This window comes from Rutidosis leptorrhynchoides, chromosome 9, assembly GCF_046630445.1.
Source record: "Rutidosis leptorrhynchoides isolate AG116_Rl617_1_P2 chromosome 9, CSIRO_AGI_Rlap_v1, whole genome shotgun sequence".
Classification (NCBI taxonomy): domain Eukaryota; kingdom Viridiplantae; phylum Streptophyta; class Magnoliopsida; order Asterales; family Asteraceae; genus Rutidosis; species Rutidosis leptorrhynchoides.
The window spans coordinates 187,073,010-187,098,323 of NC_092341.1; the positions used below are offsets into that span (position 1 = coordinate 187,073,010).

The window sequence follows — 25,314 nt, forward strand, 5'->3', positions numbered from 1 at the left end:
ATCGAGTTCACTTGAGCATAAGTATTGGTAGGAATTGCTCGATTGATTTTGGGTTGGATTGGTAGTGTTGCTCTCGATCGGAATAACCCTCGTGTTATTTTGGTGGTTTTGGTGGTTGTTTCAGTTGTTGTTATAATTATTCGGGTTAACTTGAGTGTTTGAAGGTAAAGTTTCTTGTGGTCTTTCGACAACTTGATTTGAAATTCTTCCAACGGTCCTCTCAAGGTTTTGGAATGAGGCTTGTTAGTTTCGGAGTTGTTGCTTCAAGAGCTCATTCTCTTTCATTAGAAAAGCTTCGGTTGATTCTACCTTCTTGATGTAGTTTGCATGATTTCTTCTAAGCCCTTCGAAGGTTGAGATTGTTGATTGTTTTGTTGAGGTTGTTGATTTTAACCTTGGTTATTTTGTGATTGACTATAACCTTGGTTGTTTTGATAATTTGAATTGGCTTGATTGTTGTAAGGTTGGTTGTTCTAAGGTTGTTGGTTTTGGTATTGGAAATTGTTGTTTCGGTTTTGGTTATAGTTGTTGTAACCTTGATTTCAGTTTTGGTTTGTGAATCTGGGTGGTGTATTGCTTTGGTTGTTGAATGATACTTGTTTTTGATTAGGATTGTAGTAGCTTTGGTTAGATGTTCCCCCCCGTTGGTTGTTTTCATTACTCACGTAGTTCACATGAGCATTCGAAGTCATGGGAATATCATCTAGATCAACATGATTGCATTGAGTAATTTGAGGACAATTCTTCGTGAGATGTGGTCCCTTGCATCGTTGACAACCTACTTGCATTACAACTACCGTTTGTTGAATCTTCTTCAATTCTTTCCCAAATGTTTGAAATTGATTGTTCAAGCTTGCAAGCGTCACTTGCCCATTATCACTCTCGATTTGTGCTACACTTTTCCTTGTCAAATCTTGAGGTAAAGGCGCCATTCATACGTGTTGACCGAGATGTCTTCTAACATAATTTCGGCTGCATTTGGTGATTTGTACATAAATACCCCACCGGATGAAGAATCAAGATATTGCTTCGTAAAAGTATTACAACCCCGATAGAATGTGTTGATATACTCCTTCTTCGTCAAACCATACGGTGGGCAAGCTCTTAGTAGCTTCTTGAATCGAACACATGCATCATACAAACTCTCATCACCCCGTTGTGTGAACTCCTTAATCTCCATTCTAAGTCGCTATACTTTTGACGGTGGAAAAAATGATTGATAAAATCGTTTGTTAATTCTTGAAAAGACCTTATGGAATCGGATGGTAAACTTCGCATCCAAGATTTTGCGTCTCCTTGAAGTGTGAAGGGGAATGCCCTTAGCTTAAAAGCATCATAGGTGACGTTTTTGGTTTCGTAAATATCACAAAGATCATTAAAGTGTTGAATATGTTCGAACGGATTCTCATCTATCAACCCATGAAAGTATGTATCCTTGATCAACGTGAAAAAGTTACCCTCGATCTTCCAATTATCCGCTTCAATTGGTGGTTTTGTAATAGCCGGTGCTATCATTGTTGGTATAACTAATCTAGCGTTCCACGTTGGTGTGTCGTTTGGATCATTCAATAATTCTTTATTAACCGGAGGACCATTAGGATTGCTGATAGGTCAGATCATGTTGAGATTAGAAGAAAAGACAAGTTAGAATGAGATTCGGTAAGTGTAAAGGAGACTCGGTATGAGAGATAATCAATAAGATTTACATTCCACAGCTTCTAGAACTCAGTTACAATGTAATGGCTATCTAATTAGGACTACTTAGGTTCCTTATATAGCCCTCTTCTAAGGAACCATCATTTAAGCTTATTTCACATTAACACTATACAACTTCGGGGTCCTGAGAATCTCCCCCTTAGTGTTAAATGTGAACTTTACAATATAATCCTATTTAGTAATCTTGAGAGGTCCAAACGTTAGTTTCCATCGTGTGCCATCTGGTTTTTAAACTTCTACTTGATTTTTTGAAATTTGCTTAGAAGGTTTCCAGACGCCCCACGCTTTTCTTGGATCTCCCTCATGTAATGGATATTCATCCATTTCTTTGAAATACCTTCTCTTTCTCTGGCCACAAAGAATCTCAAACTGTCTTGTACGGATCCGGAGCTTCAGACGATCTCTGATATGCTTTATAAACTCTCCAAGACCCATTTTCATGTCAATGTCATCAAACTTGCTTTGACGAATTTTAAGATACTTCAGTGCAGCCTTGAGTGTACCATCTGAGTATTTATTCAACTCTTCAGTGCGGATGAACACTTTTTCTTTCTGAAAATTCACAAATACAAACCCATCGGGTTCGAATTGCATTTGAAACATTCTCATTTCCTTTAGTCCCTCTGTGTATTGATTCGGACAGGTTATTCAAATCTTTTTCCTATTCGCTTCGAGACCAATTTGAAAATCTTCACGTCTCATCAGTTCGATTGTCTCCATCATGTATCTTTTCACAGCTTCCAAAGCTTGAGCTGTAGCAAAAGGTCAAATGGTGATGATACTGAGGTAGTTGTAGATGTGAATGATATCAAGCATATCTAGATTGTGAAAATCTGCTTCTATGAACTTGTATTCCTTCTCATCTTCTTTAATAACGTGAAACTGACTGATGACGTCTCTTTTCTCGCTTATTTCTACTCCAACTCGAGTAATATTGAACACTTCTGAAATACCATATTTTCTTTGAAGCGACAAATCATCTTTGTTTACACCTATTTCCTTATGAGGTAAGGCTTAGTGTGTCAACACGATACTAGAAGTAATCTCGCTTTATGTGGGCGAGTATTGCCGATTGATGTTTACTCTTGGGAAATAATCCCTGCAGACCCGGTTCACAAGTGTAGAAATTTGTGGGCGGCTTAATCAATCTGTCGTCCGTAGAGCGTAAAGTGCTAGCTGGATGACTTCTAATGAGAGAAACTGTTAGAGAGAGAGATAGATGAAGTCTCAGCTCTCAAATTTGACAGAATGTCTGAACTGTGTAAAATGACGACCCAAGGGGTCTATTTATAGTGTCAGATCCACCAGATTGTTCGGGGACACGTGTCAGATGATGATACGTTCTGTTACTTGTGTTCCGAAATTTACGCTGAAAGTGGCGTTCTCCGACCAGGCTTACGCGCTAGGCGGCCTTCAGGGCTAACGCATGACGGAGCAGCCTGTACAGCGGAGAACGCTGGACGGACAGTCTCATAAAACCGTTGTTTCCAGTGCTTCTGATGGTAATTTTATGCGATCATTATGCCTTTTATGCGTGTATACGATAGGATACACCATTAAGTCCCCTCAGTTTAATGACTGAATCGTTTGAAAAGGATTTAGTTGTTAAACTTTTGATAACTCTTCCGAATTCCCTTTTGCATCGGGAATCACATTACAGGCATTAAATGATAGGCGAAATTTACTGACATTGTGATGATTGCTTTTTGCATGGCTACAATTCCCCACGCGCCTCTAGCTGTAAAAAGGCCTTTCGATGTACTCGCTTTTTAATCGTGTCCATACACGTGTGTGGTTGAAATTAAAACCCCCAAAATCACCACTAAACACAGCTGTTACAACTTTTTCCCCTTTTAACCACCTTAAACCCTAATCGAGCATTCACTTTCACAGCTTCCCTCTACAGTGTTCATCTCTTACCATCAATTCCCTCTTTACTTCCTGTTTCAGTAAAACTTTAATGGCAGCCTTAAAGGATGTTACAGCTATTCATAGCAGAGTAAATGAGAAGTATTTGGGCGAGCTACTACAATGTTTTCCTAGATTAGCTGGTGTTGAACCAACAATTCCTGCATTCAATGCCAGGGCCTGCTCACCACCCCCTGGCAAGGTTGCTATTTATTGCCATTCAATTTTCAACTTTTGTTTGCGACTGCCATTTACGCCGTTCTTTTTAGAAGTTTGCAAGTTCTACGGTGTTGCCGTTGCGCAATTCGAACCAGCATCAATTCGAAAGATTCTTATTTTTGAAATGTATTGCCACGCAAGGAATATAGAGCCATCTATTCGTATATTTTGCCATTTGGTGCGTATAGCATCCCACGAAAAAGGTTGGTTTACCTTCAACAAAGTTCATGGTTTTCTGAGACCTGCACTTGATCATCCCAGCAATGATTGGCATGCTTCATTTATCTTTATGAACGAAGATGCAATTGATGATAAATACTCAGCTGCCCGAGTTTGGCGCAAATACTTGCATACCGTATCAGTTACCTTTCCAAGACTAAAGAATAAGGAAAACATTTTGTTTAAGAGAATTAAAGCTGAACAGATCAACGACGTTAAATATGGAGAACACATGCTTTCGTTGACATTCGTAAGTCAGGATTGGGATATCACACAAAGTTATGCCTGTGTTCTTGCTGGGAGAAAGAGTAAGTGCTTACTTTTGCTATATATGATTAATAAGATTCTTCCCTTTATTTATCCAATTAACCACTGCGACTTTTAAACTTTTACAGAAATTACTCCGCTTACCGCCATGCGATCGTCGTCTTACTCGCAACTTACCTTTACCACTCGCTTACCGCCATGCGATCGTCGTCTTACTCGCAACTTACCTTTACCACTCAAAAAATTATTGACGATACTCCTGTTCCTGAAGAGGATGCTGTAAGGGAAGAGGAAGATGAAGAAGAAGAAGTAGAAGACATAGGTATGAACCGAGTTGCTTCTAGGGAACGTCGTGCCTCGGGTAATGAGAATGATAACACTGAATTTAATAAAGCACCAGACCACAACCTGTATTTGTTTTCTTTTAGGCCTAGTACTGGTGGATTTTATAATTCAGACCCTTCATTATACATTATGCCACCCTTGAAATCTTGTAAAGCATATTGGAAGTCTTTTATAAGTAACAATTTCCCTGTATCTCCAACAACTAGTGCATCACACCAAGACACTTCATTAGTGAATCTTCTGCCCTCCGCCAAGAGAAGAAGAACTGGTCAATCCTCCGTCACCCGCTCAACAAGAAGGTGGCACTAGTTCTTCTCAGCAACAAATTACGCTTCCCAATCTTGACGCAAATATACTTTCCTCCTTTTTAAAGGGACCACCACACTCTTACCAGGATTTCATGAATTTTTTGAACGCCATGGTGTGTCCTTCATTAGCCCAATTTTTTAGCAGCCTATCTGATGCAGATGCGAAGAAGGTTAAGGCACAAGGTATCATTCTTAACATTGCTTCTGGGTTAAATGACCTTCAACACCTATCTGAGTTGCAAAGTAATGAAATCACCACAAATAATGAACTATCTGCTGAAAAAGAGAAAGTAGCCAAGATTGAACAAGTAGCTACATCCTTAAAGAGGGAATATGAGACGATGAAGAGGCTTTATGATAATTGCAACAATCAGAGGGCGGAATATAAGGAACAAGTTAAAGAATTATCCTTCAGAGAAAAGCAACACTTGAGCAAAATTGATGAACTAGTAAAGGAGAATGAAAAAATACTTGAGCAGAATAACGCACTGAAAGAATAGCTTAAAGCTAAAGAAGAGAATGAAAGAAGTATGATATCTGGGATCCCTGCCCTTGTAGAGCGTATCTTTAATTGTCAAGCTCTGTCTCACAGGATACGCGAGTTCATCCGTATTGCGAAGTCTGCTGAACGACTAAATTTTTTCAACTTTATGAAAAAAAACTGACAGATTTTCCAAATCCAATGCCTGTTGTTATTTCATCGAAGATTAATGAAAACGCCATGAAAGAAGCTGATGCAGCTGGTGCACTAATAGAAAATATGAAGTTTGCTGATCTTGAAAATCTTTGTAAAAGACCAAATGTAACAATCGACGATGTACTGAATTATACTCCTCAAGATGAATGAAATACTATGTTTATATTTATATGCTTTGCATAACATTTAATATGGTACTTGGTTGTAATTATTAGAAAGATGCTGCAAGTTAGTAAGATTTTTGGAGTGAACAATGCACAAGATATTGATATTGTACTTTGCAACCATTATGGTTGTAAATATTGAAATTATATTCTCCGTTATATGCTTTTCGTCATAAAACTTGTGAGGAAAAGTTATGAATTATTTTCGTCTTTAAATGTTTTGCTGGACGCCATGGTCCGTTATCCGTTTTGCTCTGCATTTTGTGTATAGTAGTTGTGTCATGACATTTTTTGTAGATTTGTTTCATCGTTTCGATGCTTTAGCGAGTTCTACATGTCTCACTATCGATACAACCATTTTGAGTATGATTGCACTTCTACCACCGAAAGGCTATCTTTCTTTCTGCGGGTAGGGATGACACACAGCTATGTGACACCTGGGCTAAAAAATCCTTGGCCGGATAAAATTTATGAAAAATATTGCCATAAGAATAATTGCTATTATTCATATTCTTAAAGAAATCTTTACATTTATGACTATATCTCATGCATTTGACAGTTGATCAAGCTGTCCATGCATATAGTGCTACGCGTAAAATTTCTTTAAATTCATTGCATTCCAAGCTCTTTCGTATTGCTCGCCGGAAGGCGCAGCAAGCATGTATGATCCATTCTGATTTACTTTTGTGACCTTATAAGGTCCTTCCCATTTTGGGACTAGCTTTCCAAATTTGATTTGCATGCTTGCCTCATTATCACGCAGCACCAGATCACCTACTTCAAACTGCACATGCTGCACTTTCTTGTTGTAATATTTTGCCATTTTATGCTTGTGATCTGCTTGCCGAAAGGCGGCCATCAACCTTCTTTCCTCCAATAAGTTGAGATTCTCCCTTAATGCTTCAGAATTAGCCTCAACATCAAATGCCATAATGTGTTGCGTTGGCACACATATGTCGGCCGGTATTACTGCCTCTGTACCATACACTAGACTGAAAGGTGTTGCCCCCATGCTCCGCTTTGGCGTTGTCCGGTGTGCCCACAACACATTTGGCAGCTCGTCCACCCATCCAGTTTGACTCAGACCCAACCGTGCCTTAATGCTAGCAACGATTTCCTTATTGGTAACCTCCACTTGTCCGTTCGCTTGAGGATGAGCAACAGATGTAAAGTTTTGCTTTATGCCCAGCTCTTCACACCAACTCCGAAATGGATTTTCTGCAAATTGCTTGCCGTTATCACTGACTATTTCATTTGGCACCCCATAACGGCACACGATATCATGCCAGACAAACTTCTTGACATTTTATCCTGTGATTTTTGCTAAAGCCTTTGCTTCAACCCATTTTGTGAAAAAATCAATTACTACCACCAAGAACTTAGCATTACCAGTGCTTCTATTGAATGCCCCACAATATCGATAGCCCATTTGCAGAACGGCCAAGCGGATGACACGGTATCAAGTCATACTTTGGGAGACGCTGAATTGTACCATGCCTCTGACAATTCTCACATGTTTTTATGATTTCTACAACATCTCGATAAAGGGAAGGCCAAAAATACCCTTGTCGCAAGATCCGTGATGCCACAGTATGGAAGCCGGAGTGTTGAGAACAAACTCCTTCGTGCATTTCTTTGACCACCTTTAATGCTTCATCTTCGGTTAAACATCTTAACAACAGACCATTGTAAGATTTTCGATAAAGGATATCATTAACAATTTCATACATTGGTGCTGTCACTCTTATTCTTCTTGCTTCCGCCTTATCAACAGGTAACCATCTGTCATGCAAATATATCAAATATGGAGTCATCCAAGTTTCCTTAGCAACTTCAACTATTGCCATAATTGGTTTTTCATGTATTTATTTCTCCTTAAGCTCTTCAACCAACACTCGTTTGTGCAAATGATCAAAGGTTAAAGTAGCTAACTTGCTCATGACATCAGCCTTTTTATTCTTATTTCGTGTAATTTGCACGACTTCAAGGTTATAAAATTTCTTAGAAATTGCCTCTACCAACTTTACATATTGCCTCATGGATGTATCCCTTGCATCAAACGTTCCATTAACCTGCTGGGCAATGATTTGAGATTCAACATATGCTCGTAAATTTGTTATGCCCATTTCTGTCGCTATGCGGAGGCCGGAGAGTAATGCCTCATATTCTGCTTCATTGTTTGAAGCATAAAAACAAAATTTCAATGCATAGGTATACTCTTCTCCGTCTGGACATGTTAAAACTAGTCCTGCACCTGTTCCCTCTTCACTGGATGCTCCATCAGTGTGTAACTCCCACACATGCTGTTGTGGTGTCATTTTGCTGTCATACTCTACTTTTTCATTTGTTTCCAAGAGGAAATCTGCCAAAATTTGTCCTTTAACTGCATTCCGGGGAGCAAAATTGATTTCATACTCCCCGAACTCGATGGCCCATTTTGCTAAACGACTAGATGATTCCGGATGCCAGAGTATTTGCTTTAACGGCTGATCTGTTAACACTAAGATTGGATGACATTGAAAATATCTTCATAAACGCCGTGCAGTTTGCACAAGGGCATAAACTATGCGGTGAAGTGGTGGATAATTTGTTTTACTAAGCTGCAACACTTTGTTAACAAAATATATGGGCATTTGCAAGCCGTTCCGTTCTTCGATTAAAACATAACTTATCGCTTCTTTTGAGACAGCTATGTACAAAATTAAGGTTTCCCCTTCTTTTGGTGCTGTTAATGTAGGCAATGTTTTTAGCAACTGCTTGACCTCTTGGAATGCATTTTCGGCTTCCACCGTCCATACAAAATCTTCTTTATTTAAACAGCCTTTTAACACCTTCATGAATGGAAGCGACTTTTCAGCTGCTCTGGACAAGAATCTTGTTAATGCTGCTAGACATCCATGCAACCGTTGAACATCTTTCTTGCTAGTTGGCGACTTCATGTCTTCAATTGCTTGAATTTTCTTAGGATTAGCTTTAATACCACGTTCGGTGACAATATGACCTAAGAATTTTCCCTCTTCCACACCAAACGTGCACTTCTTGGGATTTAATATCATATTGATTTTTCATAGAGATGCAAAAGTCTCCTGTATATCTCGTAACATCTTTTCTTCAGTATGACTTTTGATGACAATGTCATCAACATAAGCTTCTAAATTAAGTCCAATTTGATCCTTAAACGCCATATCAATAAGTCGTTGATATGTTGCCCCTGCATTCTTCAAACCAAAAGGCATTTTCATGTAACAGAATATGCCTTCCGTCATGTGAAAAGCCGTTTTGTCTTCATCTTTTAAGGACATAGGTATTTGATGATACCCCTTAGCTGCATCTAAGAAACATTTGAATCGATATCCTGCCAATGATTTAACCTTCCAATCAATTTCACGTAAAGGATAATTATCCTTTGGACATGCTTTATTGATATCCGTGAAATCCACACACATCCGCCATGAATTATCCGGCTTCCTAACCATGACTAGATTGGCCACCCATGTCTGATATTTGACCTCTCGCAAGATCCCAGCATCCACCAAACTGCGTACCTCATCACGGAGGAATTTGCTTCTGTCTGGCGCCATGCCTCACTTCTTCTGACAAACAGGATGTATGTTGGGATTCACGTTTAGCCTATGATCAGCAACTTCCCTTGGAACACCTGTCATATCAGATGGTTGCCATGCAAAAACGTCTAAATTTGTTGTCAAAATGTTGTATAATTTTTCTCTACATTCTGCGGATAACGTGTGCCCAATTATGATTTTCTGATCTGGAAATTTAAGATTCGGTGAAATTGACCCATCATCGTGTATGATTGGCTTAATTATTGCCTTTGTTACTTAAGAACACTCAATTGACTTCTGTCGTTCTGTATATAACGTTGCTACTCCGCCTGGCATTGGAAACTTCATCATGCCATGTACAGTTGATGTTACAGCTCCAAACATCATTAAAGCAGTTCTTCCCAAAATTATGTTGTACTGTGAAGTTGCTTTAACCACCAGGAACTCAATGTTGGCTGTGTGTCTTAGGGGTGGCTTGCCCAAGGTTACTTCAAGCAGAATACTTCCTTCAGACCAGGACAGTTCACGTATAAAACTTGCTAACGGCACATATGTTTCCTTCATTTTTTCTTGTACATCTTTGGGAAGCTGTATGAAGCAATGTTCATACATAATGTCTGCTCCAGCTCCTGTGTCCGTATAAATGTTGCGTACTAAGCAATTAGCAACTCGTGCCTCTATAACCACTTGACCATCGGATGGATTTATGTTAAACATAGAAGGAAATGATATTAATTGCTCTTCCCAATCTTCTAACACTTCTGCCTTCCTCCGTTGTCCAGCTTTCCATGGATTTATCATTCCTACTTCTATGGGTACCAATTTGTTACCCTCGCCTTCTTTGTCAGTGTTGGTGAGATGATTTGTCTTAATAATGGATGGTGCCATTGTTAACACCTATTTCCTTATGGCGCCACGTGGTCGTGGGTTCGAGTGAAATGTCCCGTTCTTATTGATTAAAAACATTCCATATTAATTGATTTCGTTGCGAGGTTTTGACCTCTATATGAGACGTTTTTCAAAGACTGCATTCATTTTTAAAACAAACCATAACCTTTATTTCATAGATAAAGGTTTTAAAAAGCTTTACGTAGATTATCAAATAATGATAATCTAAAATATCCTGTTTACACACGACCATTACATAATGGTTTACGATACAAATATGTTACAACAAAATCAGTTTCTTGAATGCAGTTTTTACACAATATCATACAAGCATGGACTCCATATCTCGTCCTTATTTAAGTATGCGACAGCGGAAGCTCTTAATAATCACCTGAGAATAAACATGCTTAAAACGTCAACAAAAATGTTGGTGAGTTATAGGTTTAACCTATATATATATATATATCAAATCATAATAATAGACCACAAGATTTTATATTTCAATACACATCCCATACATAGAGATAAATATCATTCATATGGTGAACACCTGGTAACCGACATTAACAAGATGCATATATAAGAATATCCCCATCATTCCGGGACACCCTTCGGATATGATATAAATTTCGAAGTACTAAAGCATCCGGTACTTTGGATGGGGTTTGTTAGGCCCAATAGATCTATCTTTAGGATTTGCGTTAATTAGGGTGTCTGTTCCCTAATTCTTAGATTACCAGACTTAATAAAAAGGGGCATATTCGATTTCGATAATTTAACCATAGAATGTAGTTTCATGTACTTGTGTCTATTTTGTAAATCATTTATAAAACCTGCATGTATTCTCATTCCAAAAATATTAGATTTTAAAAGTGGGACTATAACTCACTTTCACAGATTTTTACTTCATCGGGAAGTAAGACTTGGCCACTGGTTGATTCACGAACCTATAACAATATATACATATATATCAAAGTATGTTCAAAATATATTTACAACACTTTTAATATATTTTGATGTTTTAAGTTTATTAAGTCAGCTGTCCTCGTTAGTAACCTACAACTAGTTGTCCACAGTTAGATGTACAGAAATAAATCGATAAATATTATCTTGAATCAATCCACGACCAAGTGTATATGTATCTCAGTATTGATCACAACTCAAACTATATATATTTTGGAATCAACCTAAACCCTGTATAGCTAACTCCAACATTCACATATAGAGTGTCTATGGTTGTTCCGAAATATATATAGATGTGTCGACATGATAGGTCGAAACATTGTATACGTGTCTATGGTATCTCAAGATTACATAATATACAATACAAGTTGATTAAGTTATGGTTGGAATAGATTTGTTACCAATTTTCACGTAGCTAAAATGAGAAAAATTATCCAATCTTGTTTTACCCATAACTTCTTCATTTTAAATCCGTTTTGAGTGAATCAAATTGCTATGGTTTCATATTGAACTCTATTTTATGAATCTAAATAGAAAAAGTATAGGTTTATAGTCGGAAAAATAAGTTACAAGTCGTTTTTGTAAAAGTAGTAATTTCAGTCGAAAGAACGACGTCTAGATGACCATTTTAGAAAACATACTTCTACTTTGAGTTTAACATAATTTTTGGATATAGTTTCATGTTCATAATAAAAATCATTTTCTCAGAATAACAACTTTTAAATCAAAGTTTATCATAGTTTTTAATTAACTAACCCAAAACAGCCCGCGGTGTTACTACGACGGCGTAAATCCGGTTTTACGGTGTTTTTCGTGTTTCCAGGTTTTAAATCATTAAGTTAGCATATCATATAGATATAGTACATGTGTTTAGTTGATTTTAAAAGTCAAGTTAGAAGGATTAACTTTTGTTTGCGAACAAGTTTAGAATTAACTAAACTATGTTCTAGTGATTACAAGTTTAAACCTTCGAATAAGATAGCTTTATATGTATGAATCGAATGATGTTATGAACATCATTACTACCTTAAGTTCCTTGGATAAACCTACTGGAAAAGAGAAAAATGGATCTAGCTTCAACGGATCCTTGGATGGCTTGAAGTTCTTGAAGCAGAATCATGACACGAAAACAAGTTCAAGTAAGATCATCCCTTGAAATAAGATTGTTATAGTTATAGAAATTGAACCAAAGTTTGAATATGATTATTACCTTATATTAGAATGATAACCTACTGTAAGAAACAAAGATTTCTTGAGGTTGGATGATCACCTTACAAGATTGGAAGTGAGCTAGCAAACTTGAATGTATTCTTGATTTTATGTAACTAGAACTTGTAGAATATATGAAGAACACTTAGAACTTGAAGATAGAACTTGAGAGAGATCAATTAGATGAAGAAAATTGAAAAATGAAAGTGTTTGTATGTGTTTTTGGTCGTTTGTGTATGGATTAGATATAAAGGATATGTAATTTTGTTTTCATGTAAATAAGTCATGAATGATTACTCATATTTTTGTAATTTTATGAGATATTTTATGCTAGTTGCCAAATGATGGTTCCCACATGTGTTAGGTGACTCACGTGGGCTGCTAAGAGCTGATCATTGGAGTGTATATACCAATAGTACATACATATAAAAGCTGTGTATTGTACGAGTACGAATACGGGTGCATACGAGTAGAATTGTTGATGAAACTGAACGAGGATGTAATTGTAAGCTTTTTTGTTAAGTAGAAGTATTTTGATAAGTGTATTGAAGTCTTTCAAAAGTGTATAAATACATATTAAAACACTACATGTATATACATTTTAACTGAGTCGTTAAGTCATCGTTAGTCGTTACATGTAAGTGTTGTTTTGAAACCTTTAGGTTAACGATCTTGTTAAATGTTGTTAACCCAATATTTATAATATCAAATGAGATTTTAAATTATTATATTATCATGATATTATCATGTATGAATATCTCTTAATATGATATATATACATTAAATGTCTTTACAACGATAATCGTTATATATATGTCTCGTTTAAAAATCATTAAGTTAGTAGTCTTGTTTTTACATATGTAGTTCATTGTTAATATACTTAATGATATGTTTACTTATCATAGTATCATGTTAGCTACATATATATCCATATATATGTCATCATATAGTTTTTACAAGTTTTAACGTTCGTGAATCACCGGTCAACTTGGGTGGTCAATTGTCTATATGAAACATATTTCAATTAATCAAGTCTTAACAAGTTTGATTGCTTAACATGTTGGAAACATTTAATCATGTAAATATCAATCTCAATTAATATATATAAACATGGAAAAGTTCGGGTCACTACAGTACCTACCCGTTAAATAAATTTTGTCCCGAAATTTTAAGCTGTTGAAGGTGTTGACGAATCTTCTGGAAATAGATGCGGATATTTCTTCTTCATCTGATCTTCACGCTCCCAGGTGAACTCGGGTCCTCTACGAGCATTCCATCGAACCTTAACAATTGGTATCTTGTTTTGCTTAAGTCTTTTAACCTCACGATCCATTATTTCGACGGGTTCTTCGATGAATTGAAGTTTTTCGTTGATTTGGATTTCATCTAACGGAATAGTGAGATCTTCTTTAGCAAAACATTTCTTCAAATTCGAGACGTGGAAAGTGTTATGTACAGCCGCGAGTTGTTGAGGTAACTCAAGTCGGTAAGCTACTGGTCCGACACGATCAATAATCTTGAATGGTCCAATATACCTTGGATTTAATTTCCCTCGTTTACCAAATCGAACAACGCCTTTCCAAGGTGCAACTTTAAGCATGACCATCTCTCCAATTTCAAATTCTATATCTTTTCTTTTAATGTCAGCGTTGTAGTGACCCGAACTTTTCTATGTTTATATATATTAATTGAGATTGATATTTACATGATTAAATGTTTCCAACATGTTAAGCAATCAAACTTGTTAAGACTTGATTAATTGAAATATGTTTCATATAGACAATTGACCACCCAAGTTGACCGGTGATTCACGAACGTTAAAACTTGTAAAAACTATATGATGACATATATATGGATATATATATATATATATATATATATATATATATATATATATATATATATATATATATATATATATATAGTTAACATGATACTATGATAAGTAAACATATCATTAAGTATATTTAACAATGAACTACATATGTAAAAACAAGACTACTAACTTAATGATTTTAAACGAGACATATATGTAACGATTATCGTTGTAAAGACATTTAATGTATATATATCATATTAATAGATATTCATACATGATAATATCATGATAATATAATAATTTAAAATCTCTTTTGATATTATAAACATTGGGTTAACAACATTTAACAAGATCGTTAACCTAAAGGTTTCAAAACAACACTTACATGTAACGACTAACGATGACTTAACGACTCAGTTAAAATGTATATACATGTAGTGTTTTAATATGTATTTATACACTTTTGAAAGACTTCAATACACTTATCAAAATACTTCTACTTAACAAAAATGCTTACAATTACATCCTCGTTCAGTTTCATCAACAATTCTACTCGTATGCACCCGTATTCGTACTCGTACAATACACAGCTTTTAGATGTATGTACTATTGGTATATACACTCCAATGATCAGCTATTAGTATCCCATGTGAGTCACCTAACACATTTAGGAACCATCATTTGGCAACTAGCATGAAATATCTCATAAAATTACAAAAATATGAGTAATCATTCATGACTTATTTACATGAAAACAAAATTACATATCCTTTATATCTAATCCATACACCAACGACCAAAAACACCTACAAACACTTTCATTCTTCTATTTTCTTCATCTAATTGATCTCTCTTAAGTTCTATCTTCAAGTTCTAAGTGTTCTTCATAAATTCTACAAGTTCTAGTTACATAAAATCAAGAATACTTTCAAGTTTGCTAGCTCACTTCCAATCTTGTAAGGTGATCATCCAACCTCAAGAAATCTTTGTTTCTTACAGTAGGTTATCATTCTAATACAAGGTAATAATCATATTCAAACTTTGGTTCAATTTCTATAACTATAACAATCTTATTTCAAGTGATGATCTTACTTGAACTTGTTTTCGTGTCATGATTCTGCTTCAAGAACTTCGAGCCATCCAAGGATCCGTTGAAGCTAGATCCATTTTTCTCTTTTCCAGTAGGTTTATCCAAGGAACTTAAGGTAGTAATGATGTTTATAACATCATTCGATTCATACATATAAAGCTATCTTATTCGAAGGTTTAAACTTGTAATCACTAGAACATAGTTTAGTTAATTCTAAACTTGTTCGCAAACAAAAGTTAATCCTTCTAACTTGACTTTTAAAATCAACTAAACACATGTTCTATATCTATATGATATGCTAACTTAATGATTTAAAACCTGGAAACACGAAAAACACCGTAAAACCGGATTTACGCCGTCGTAGTAACACCGCGGGCTGTTTTGGGTTAGTTAATTAAAAACTATGATAAACTTTGATTTAAAAGTTGTTATTCCGAGAAAATGATTTTTATTATGAACATGAAACTATATCCAAAAATTATGGTTAAACTCAAACTGGAAGTATGTTTTCTAAAATGGTCATCTAGACGTCGTTCTTTCGACTGAAATGACTACCTTTACAAAAACAACTTGTAACTTATTTTTCTGACTATAAACCTATACTTTTTCTGTTTAGATTCATAAAATATAGTTCAATATGAAACCATAGCAATTTGATTCACTCAAAACGGATTTAAAATGAAGAAGTTATGGGTAAAACAAGATTGGATAATTTTTCTCATTTTAGCTACGTGAAAATTGGTAACAAATCTATTCCAACCATAACTTAATCAACTTGTATTGTATATTATGTAATCTTGAGATACCATATACACGTATACAATGTTTTGACCTATCATGTCGGCACATCTATATATATTTCGGAACAACCATAGACACTCTATATGTGAATGTTGGAGTTAGCTATACAGGGTTGAGGTTGATTCCAAAATATATATAGTTTGAGTTGTGATCAATACTGAGATACGTATACACTGGGTCGTGGATTGATTCAAGATAATATTTATCGATTTATTTCTGTACATCTAACTGTGGACAACTAGTTGTAGGTTAGTAACGAGGACAGCTGACTTAATAAACTTAAAACATCAAAATATATTAAAAGTGTTGTAAATATATTTTGAACATACTTTGATATATATGTATATATTGTTATAGGTTCGTGAATCAACCAGTGGCCAAGTCTTACTTCCCGACGAAGTAAAAATCTGTGAAAGTGAGTTATAGTCCCACTTTTAAAATCTAATATTTTTGGGATGAGAATACATGCAGGTTTTATAAATGATTTACAAAATAGACACAAGTACGTGAAACTACATTCTATGGTTGAATTATCAAAATCGAATATTCCCCTTTTTATTAAGTCTGGTAATCTAAGAATTAGGGAACAGACACCTTAATTGACGCGAATCCTAAAGATAGATCTATTGGGACTAACAAATCCCATCCAAAGTACTGGATGCTTTAGTACTTCAAAATTTATATCATATCCGAAGGGTGTCCCGGAATGATGGGGATATTCTTATATATGCATCTTGTTAATGTCGGTTACCAGGTGTTCACCATATGAATGATTTTTATCTCTATGTATGGGATGTGTATTGAAATATGAAATCTTGTGGTCTATTATTATGATTTGATATATATAGGTTAAACCTATAACTCACCAACATTTTTGTTGACGTTTTAAGCATGTTTATTCTCAGGTGATTATTAAGAGCTTCCGCTGTCGCATACTTAAATAAGGATGAGATTTGGAGTCCATGCTTGTATGTTATTGTGTAAAAACTGCATTCAAGAAACTTATTTTGTTGTAACATATTTGTATTGTAAACCATTATGTAATGGTCGTGTGTAAACAGGATATTTTAGATTATCATTATTTGATAATCTACGTAAAGATTTTTAAACCTTTATTGATGAAATAAAGGTTATGGTTTGTTTTAAAATGAATGCAGTCTTTGAAAAACGTCTCATATAGAGGTCAAAACCTCGCAACGAAATCAATTAATATGGAACGTTTTTAATCAATAAGAACGGGACATTTCAGTTGGTATCCGAGCGTTGGTCTTAGAGAACCAGAATTTTTCATTAGTGTGTCTTATCGAGTTTGTTAGGATGCATTAGTGAGTCTGGACTTCGACCGTGTTTACTTGAAAAATGATTGCTTAACAAATTTTGTTGGAAACTATATATTTTTAACATGTGAATATTATGTGATATATTAATCTCTTAACGCGTTTGATATTATGTGATAGATGTCTACCTCTAGAATAAGTCCCATTGACTCACCTAATAATAATGAAGAGTCAAATGTAAATTGGAATGATTCGTGGACTGATTCACAAGTTCCCGAAGAGAAACCGGCAGAAGAGTCGGAACCGGAAGAAGAATCGGAACCGGAAGAAGAATCGGAACCGGATGAAGAAATAGAACCGGTGGGGGAAATAATAAAACGGTTAAGTAAAAGAAAATCCTCAACCAACCGACCAAGGTTAATTATGGTCAATGGTGTTTCCGCCAAGGAAGCAAAATATTGGGAGGATTACCAATTCTCCGATGAATCGGATTCCGACGAGAATTCCGATGATGTTATAGAAATTACCCCAACTGAATTTAAAAAGGCAAAAGAAAATAATAAGGGAAAGGGCATAAAAATAGAGAAATCTAATTCCAACCCCGATGAACTTTATATGTATCGTCAACCCCCGAAGTCCTTAAGTTGTAACAATGACCCGGGAACCTCTAAACCACCAGGTTTTTCTAAACCAATGTGGAAAACGACGGCTCGTATTAGGGGAACATCATATATCCCTAGAAACTTGGCAAAACGAACCAAAACCGAAGAAGAAGAAGAAACAAGCGAGTCGGAATAAGATAGTTGTATTCGTGTGGTGTAATATATGTAATATAGTGTGCTTATGCTTTATGATATATGTAAAAATTGCTTGTATTAATAAGTATTTTTTTTATGAATCTAACTCTTGTCTATTTTACAGTATAAAAACACAAAATGGATAGACAACCCAATATTTTAAAAGACCTACCCGGAGACATGATTGATGAAATCTTGTCTAGAGTCGGTCAGAATTCTTCGGCACAACTATTTAAGGCGAGATCAGTTTGTAAGACATTCGAAGAACGTTCTAAGAATGCCTTGGTTTATAAAAGGCTTTCGTTCGAAAGATGGGGGATATCACATTGGGAAATCCATAAGTTACGATGTGTTTACTTTGACGCATATATTGCGGGGAACCCAAATGCTATTTTACGCAATGGGTTAAGAAATTATTTTGACTCAATATATCCGAATATTGGACTTCATGATTTAGAAAAAGCGGCTAACATGCAACATAAAGAAGCATGTTATGCTTACGGATTAGTAATGTTCGCTTCTCACCAAAGTGAGAACAAGAACATCGGGCTACAACTATTAAACAAAACGTTCCCACAAGTGACGGAGTCGGTAATTGGGGTAAGAAATGAGGTTTTTAGATTGTTACGGGACTGTTGGACATTACATAACCCTCGTCCCTTTGACGACGTTACAATACGCTGTCTTATCAACGGCCATAACGGTTATGTTCCACAAGACCAAGGATGTGAAGTAATCCTAGTAAAACCAGAATGCATGACTTGTTTCTGGACGTATGAATTACGTGTCTTTATTTCCTTTGCTGAACGACTTGTGTACTAGCTAGAATTATCTTCACAACCATCTTGTATAAAATTTATTGTGTGCTATATTTCATGCTATATGTAAAATAAGCGGTATTGTAAGTTTGTAAAATATTGTGTAAAAGTTTGAACGCGAAATATTATTATAATCAGTTTTTCATATAGAATTGTAGTAGTTGAATTGTATATTAGCTACTAAGTATGAACTTAACTGGTAGGTACTACCCGAATTTAAACTTATAAAACGCTAATATGAAGAAAAAGCTTTTATAAATGAGTTCATATTATGCTACGAAATACAATTAACTACTCTTAATATTCTGTATGATTAACTTGTTCCATTTGACTATTTTGAAGGAAATGGCACCGACTACTCGACACACCGTGAATATGAATGAAGAGGAATTACGTACTTTCCTAGCTTCAAACATAGCCACAGTACAGGCTGCGCTACATACCAACAATAACCTTGGATCTAGCAGTACAGGAAATCGTGTAGGATGCACCTACAAAGAATTCACTGCCTGCAAACCTTTGGAATTTGATGGAACCGAAGGACCGATCGGATTGAAACGGTGGACCGAGAAGGTCGAATCGGTGTTTGCCATAAGTAAGTGTACTGAAGAGGACAAAGTGAAGTACGCTATGCATACCTTCACAGGTTCTGCATTAACATGGTAGAATACCTATCTAGAGCGAGTGGGACAAGATGATGCGTACGCACTACCGTGGTCAGCATTCAAGCACTTGATGAACGAGAAATACCGTCCCAGAACCGAGGTCAATAAGCTCAAGACAGAACTTAGAGGGTTACGAACCCAAGGATTTGATATTACCACGTACGAAAGACGATTCACAGAATTGTGCCTATTGTGTCCGGGTGCATTCGAAGATGAGGAAGAGAAGATCGACGCATTTGTGAAAGGATTACCGGAAAAAATCCAAGAAGATATAAGTTCACACGAGCCCGCCTCCATACAACAGGCATGTAGAATGGCTCACAAACTAGTGAACCAGATTGAAGAAATAATTAAAGAACAGACTGCTGAAGAGGCCAATGTGAAGCAAGTCAAAAGAAAGTGGGAGGAAAACGGTGATAAGAATCACCAATACAACAACAACAGCAATTACAACAATAATCGCAACAATTATCCCAACAATCGCAACATCAATCGCAACTACAACAAACGGCCCAACAACAACAACAACAACAACAACAACAACAACAACAACAACAACAACAACAACAGCAACTACAACAATCATCCCAACAACAATAATAACCGCAACAACAACAACAATCAGAAGCAGCTATGCCAAAGGTGTGAAAAGTATCACTCGGGGTTCTGCACCAAATTTTGCAACAAGTGTAAAAGAAATTGTCATAGCGCGGCAAAGTGTGAGGTCTACGGACCAAGGGTTAATAGAACGAAAGGAACAAATGGTGTCGGAACGAGTAATGGCGGAGCAAGTAGTGTCGGAGCAAGTTATGCCAATGAAGTTTGTTATAAATGTGGAAAACCGGGCCACATTATTAGAAATTGCCCGAACCAGGAGAACACGAATGGACAAGGCCGCGGAAGAGTTTTCAATATTAATGTGGCAGAGGCACAGGAAGACCCGGAGCTTGTTACGGGTACGTTTCTTATTGACAATAAATCTGCTTACGTTTTATTCGATTCGGGTGTGGATAGAAGCTATATGAGTAGAGATTTTTGTGCTAAATTAAGTTGTCCATTGACGCCTTTGGATAGTAAATTTTTACTCCAATTAGCAAATGGTAAATTAATTTCAGCAGATAATATATGTCGGAATCGAGAAATTAAACTGGTTAGCGAAACATTTAAGATTGATTTGATACCAGTAGAGTTAGGGAGTTTTGATATGATAATCGGTATGGACTGGTTGAAAGAAGTGAAAGCAGAGATCGTTTGTTACAAAAATGCAATTCGCATTATACGAGAAAAAGGAAAACCCTTAATGGTGTACGGAGAAAAGGGCAACACGAAGCTACATCTTATTAGTAATTTGAAGGCACAAAAACTAACAAGAAAAGGTTGGTATGCTATTCTAGCACACGTCGAGAAAGTACAAACTGAAGAAAAGAGCATCAATGATGTTCCCATTGCAAAAGAATTTCCCGATGTATTTCCGAAAGAATTACCGGGATTACCCCCACATCGATCCGTTGAATTTCAAATAGATCTTGTACCAGGAGCTGCACCAATAGCTCGTGCTCCTTACAGACTCGCACCCAGCGAGATGAAAGAACTGCAAAGCCAATTACAAGAACTTTTAGAGCGTGGTTTCATTCGACCAAGCACATCACCGTGGGGAGCTCCTGTTTTGTTTGTCAAGAAGAAAGATGGTACATTCAGGTTGTGTATCGACTACCGAGAGTTGAACAAACTTACCATCAAGAACCGCTACCCACTACCGAGAATCGATGACTTATTTGATCAACTACAAGGCTCGTCTATTTATTCAAAGATTGACTTACGTTCCGGGTATCATCAAATGCGGGTGAAAGAAGATGATATTCCAAAAACTGCTTTCAGAACACGTTACGATCATTACGAGTTTATGGTCATGCCGTTTGGTTTAACTAATGCACCAGCTGTGTTCATGGACCTTATGAACTGAGTGTGTGGACCATACCTTGATAAGTTTGTCATTGTTTTCATTGATGACATACTTATTTACTCAAAGAATGACCAAGAACACGGTGAACATTTGAGAAAGGTGTTAGAAGTATTGAGGAAGGAAGAATTGTACGCTAAGTTTTCAAAGTGTGCATTTTGGTTGGAAGAAGTTCAATTCCTCGGTCACATAGTGAACAAAGAAGGTATTAAGGTGGATCCGGCAAAGATAGAAACTGTTGAAAAGTGGGAAACCCCGAAAACTCCGAAACACATACATCAGTTTTTAGGACTCGCAGGTTACTACAGAAGGTTCATCCAAGACTTTTCCAGAATAGCAAAACCCTTGACTGCATTAACGCATAAAGGAAAGAAATTTGAATGGAATGATGAACAAAAGAAAGCATTTCAGTTATTGAAGAAAAACCTAACTACGGCACCTATATTGTCATTGCCTGAAGGGAATGATGATTTTGTGATTTATTGTGACGCGTCAAAGCAAGGTCTCGGTTGTGTATTAATGCAGTGAACGAAGGTGATTTCTTATGCGTCTAGACAATTGAAGATTCACGAACAAAATTATACGACGCATGATTTGGAATTAGGCGCGGTTGTTTTTGCATTAAAGACTTGGAGGCACTACTTATATGGGGTCAAAAGTATTATATATACCGACCACAAAAGTCTTCAACACATATTTAATCAGAAACAACTGAATATGAGGCAGCGTAGGTGGATTAAATTATTGAATGATTACGACTTTGAGATTCGTTACCACCCGGGGAAGGAAAATGTGGTAGCCGATGCCTTGAGCAGGAAGGACAGAGAACCCAATCGAGTAAAATCTATGAATATAATGATTCATAATAACCTTACTACTCAAATAAAGGAGGCGTAACAAGGAGTTTTAAAAGAGGGAAATTTAAAGGATGAAATACCCAAAGGATCGGAGAAGCATCTTAATATTCGGGAAGACGGAACCCGGTATAGGGCTGAAAGGATTTGGGTACCAAAATTTAGAGATATGAGAGAAATGGTACTTAGAGAAGCTCATAAAACTAGATACTCAATACATCCTGGAACGGGGAAGATGTACAAGGATCTCAAGAAACATTTTTGGTGGTCGGGTATGAAAGCCGATGTTGCTAAATACGTAGGAGAATGTTTGACGTGTTCTAAGGTCAACGCTGAGCATCAAAAACCATCAGGTCTACTTCAACAACCCGAAATCCAGGAATGGAAATGGGAAAACATTACCATGGATTTCATCACTAAATTGCCAAGGACTGCAAGTGGTTTTGATACTATTTGGGTAATAGTTGATCGTCTCACCAAATCAGCACACTTCCTGCCAATAAGAGAAGATGACAAGATGGAGAAGTTAGCACGACTGTATTTGAAGGAAGTCGTCTCCAGACATGGAATACCAATCTCTATTATCTCTGATAAGGATGGTAGATCTATTTCAAGATTCTGCCAGACATTACAGCAAGTATTAGGAACTCGTCTAGACATGAGTACTGCCTATCATCCACAAACTGATGGGCAGAGCGAAAGGACGATATAAACGCTTGAAGACATGCTACGTGCATGTGTTATTGATTTCGGAAACAGTTGGGATCGACATCTACCGTTAGTAGAATTTTCCTACAACAACAGCTACCATTCAAGCATTGAGATAGCGCCATTTGAAGCACTTTATGGTAGAAAGTGCAGGTCTCCGATTTGTTGGAGTGAAGTGGGGGATATACAGATTACGGGTCCGGAGATTATACAAGAAACTACCGAGAAGATCATCCAAATTCAACAACGGTTGAAAACCGCCCAAAGTTGACAAAAGAGCTCTTTTGTCGACTTTGGGCAGTTTTCAACCGTTGTTGAATTTGGATGATCTTCTCGGTAGTTTCTTGTATAATCTCCGGACCCGTAATCTGTCTATCCCCCACTTCACTCCAACAAATCGGAGACCTGCACTTTCTACCATAAAGTGCTTCAAACGGCGCCATCTCAATGCTTGAATGGTAGCTGTTGTTGTAGGAAAATTCTGCTAACGGTAGATGTCGATTCCAACTGTTTTCGAAATCAATAACACATGCTCGTAGCATGTCTTCAAGCGTTTGTATCGTCCTTTCACTCTGCCCATCAGTTTGTGGATGATAGGCAGTACTCATGTCTAGACGAGTTCCTAATGCTTGCTGTAATGTCTGCCAGAATCTTGAAATAAATCTGCCATCCCTATCAGAGATAATAGAGATTGGTATTCCATGTCTGGAGACGACTTCCTTCAAATACAGTGGTGCTAACTTCTCCATCTTGTCATCTTCTCTTATTGGCAGGAAGTGTGCTGATTTGGTGAGACGATCAACTATTACCCAAATAGTATCAAAACCACTTGCAGTCCTTGGCAATTTAGTGATGAAATCCATGGTAATGTTTTCCCATTTCCATTCCGGGATTTCGGGTTGTTGAAGTAGACCTGATGATTTCTGATGCTCAGCTTTGACCTTAGAACACGTCAAACATTCTCCTACGTATTTAGCAACATCGGCTTTCATACCCGGCCACCAAAAATGTTTCTTGAGATCCTTGTACATCTTCCCCGTTCCAGGATGTATTGAGTATCTGGTTTTATGAGCTTCTCTAAGTACCATATCTCTCATATCTCCAAATTTTGGTACCCAAATCCTTTCAGCCCTATACCGGGTTCCGTCTTCCTGAATATTAAGATGCTTCTCCGATCCTTTGGGTATTTCATCCTTTAAATTTCACTTTTTTAAAACTCCTTGTTGCGCCTCCTTTATTTGAGTAGTAAGGTTATTATGAATCATTATATTCATAGATTTTACTCGAATGGGTTCTCTATCCTTCCTGCTCAAGGCATCGGCTACCACATTTGCCTTCCCCGGGTGGTAACGAATCTCAAAGTCATAATCATTCAATAATTCAATCCACCTACGCTGCCTCATATTCAGTTGTTTCTGATTAAATATGTGTTGAAGACTTTTGTGGTCGGTATATATAATACTTTTGACCCCATATAAGTAGTGCCTCCAAGTCTTTAATGCAAAAACAACCGCGCCTAATTCCAAATCATGCGTCGTATAATTTTGTTCGTGAATCTTCAATTGTCTAGACGCATAAGCAATCAACTTCGTTCATTGCATTAATATACAACCGAGACCTTGCTTTGATGCGTCACAATAAATCACAAAATCATCATTCCCTTCAGGCAATGACAATATAGGTGCCGTAGTTAGCTTTTTCTTCAATAACTGAAACGCTTTCTCTTGTTCATCATTCCATTCAAATTTCTTCCCTTTATGCGTTAATACAGTCAAGGGTTTTGCTATTCTGGAAAAGTCTTAGATGAACCTTCTGTAGTAACCAGCTAGTCCTAAAAACTGGCGTATGTGTTTCGGAGTTTTCGGGGTTTCCCACTTTTCAACAGTTTCTATCTTTGCCGGATCCACCTTAATACCTTCTTTGTTCACTATGTGACCGAGGAATTGAACTTCTTCCAACCAAAATGCACACTTTGAAAACTTAGCGTACAATTCTTCCTTCCTCAATACTTCTAACACCTTTCTTAAATGTTCACCGTGTTCTTGGTCATTCTTTGAGT

At 36.7% G+C, this 25,314-nt stretch overlaps 1 non-coding gene across 1 annotated transcript; it reads left to right on the plus strand.

The window, feature by feature from the left end:
* The first annotated feature begins 1,082 nt into the window (after positions 1–1,082).
* Positions 1,083–1,189, plus strand: LOC139869720 (small nucleolar RNA R71). Its single transcript, XR_011766303.1, has one exon. It is a non-coding gene; the product is annotated as a small nucleolar RNA R71 (small nucleolar RNA).
* The last annotated feature ends 24,125 nt before the right edge of the window (positions 1,190–25,314 follow it).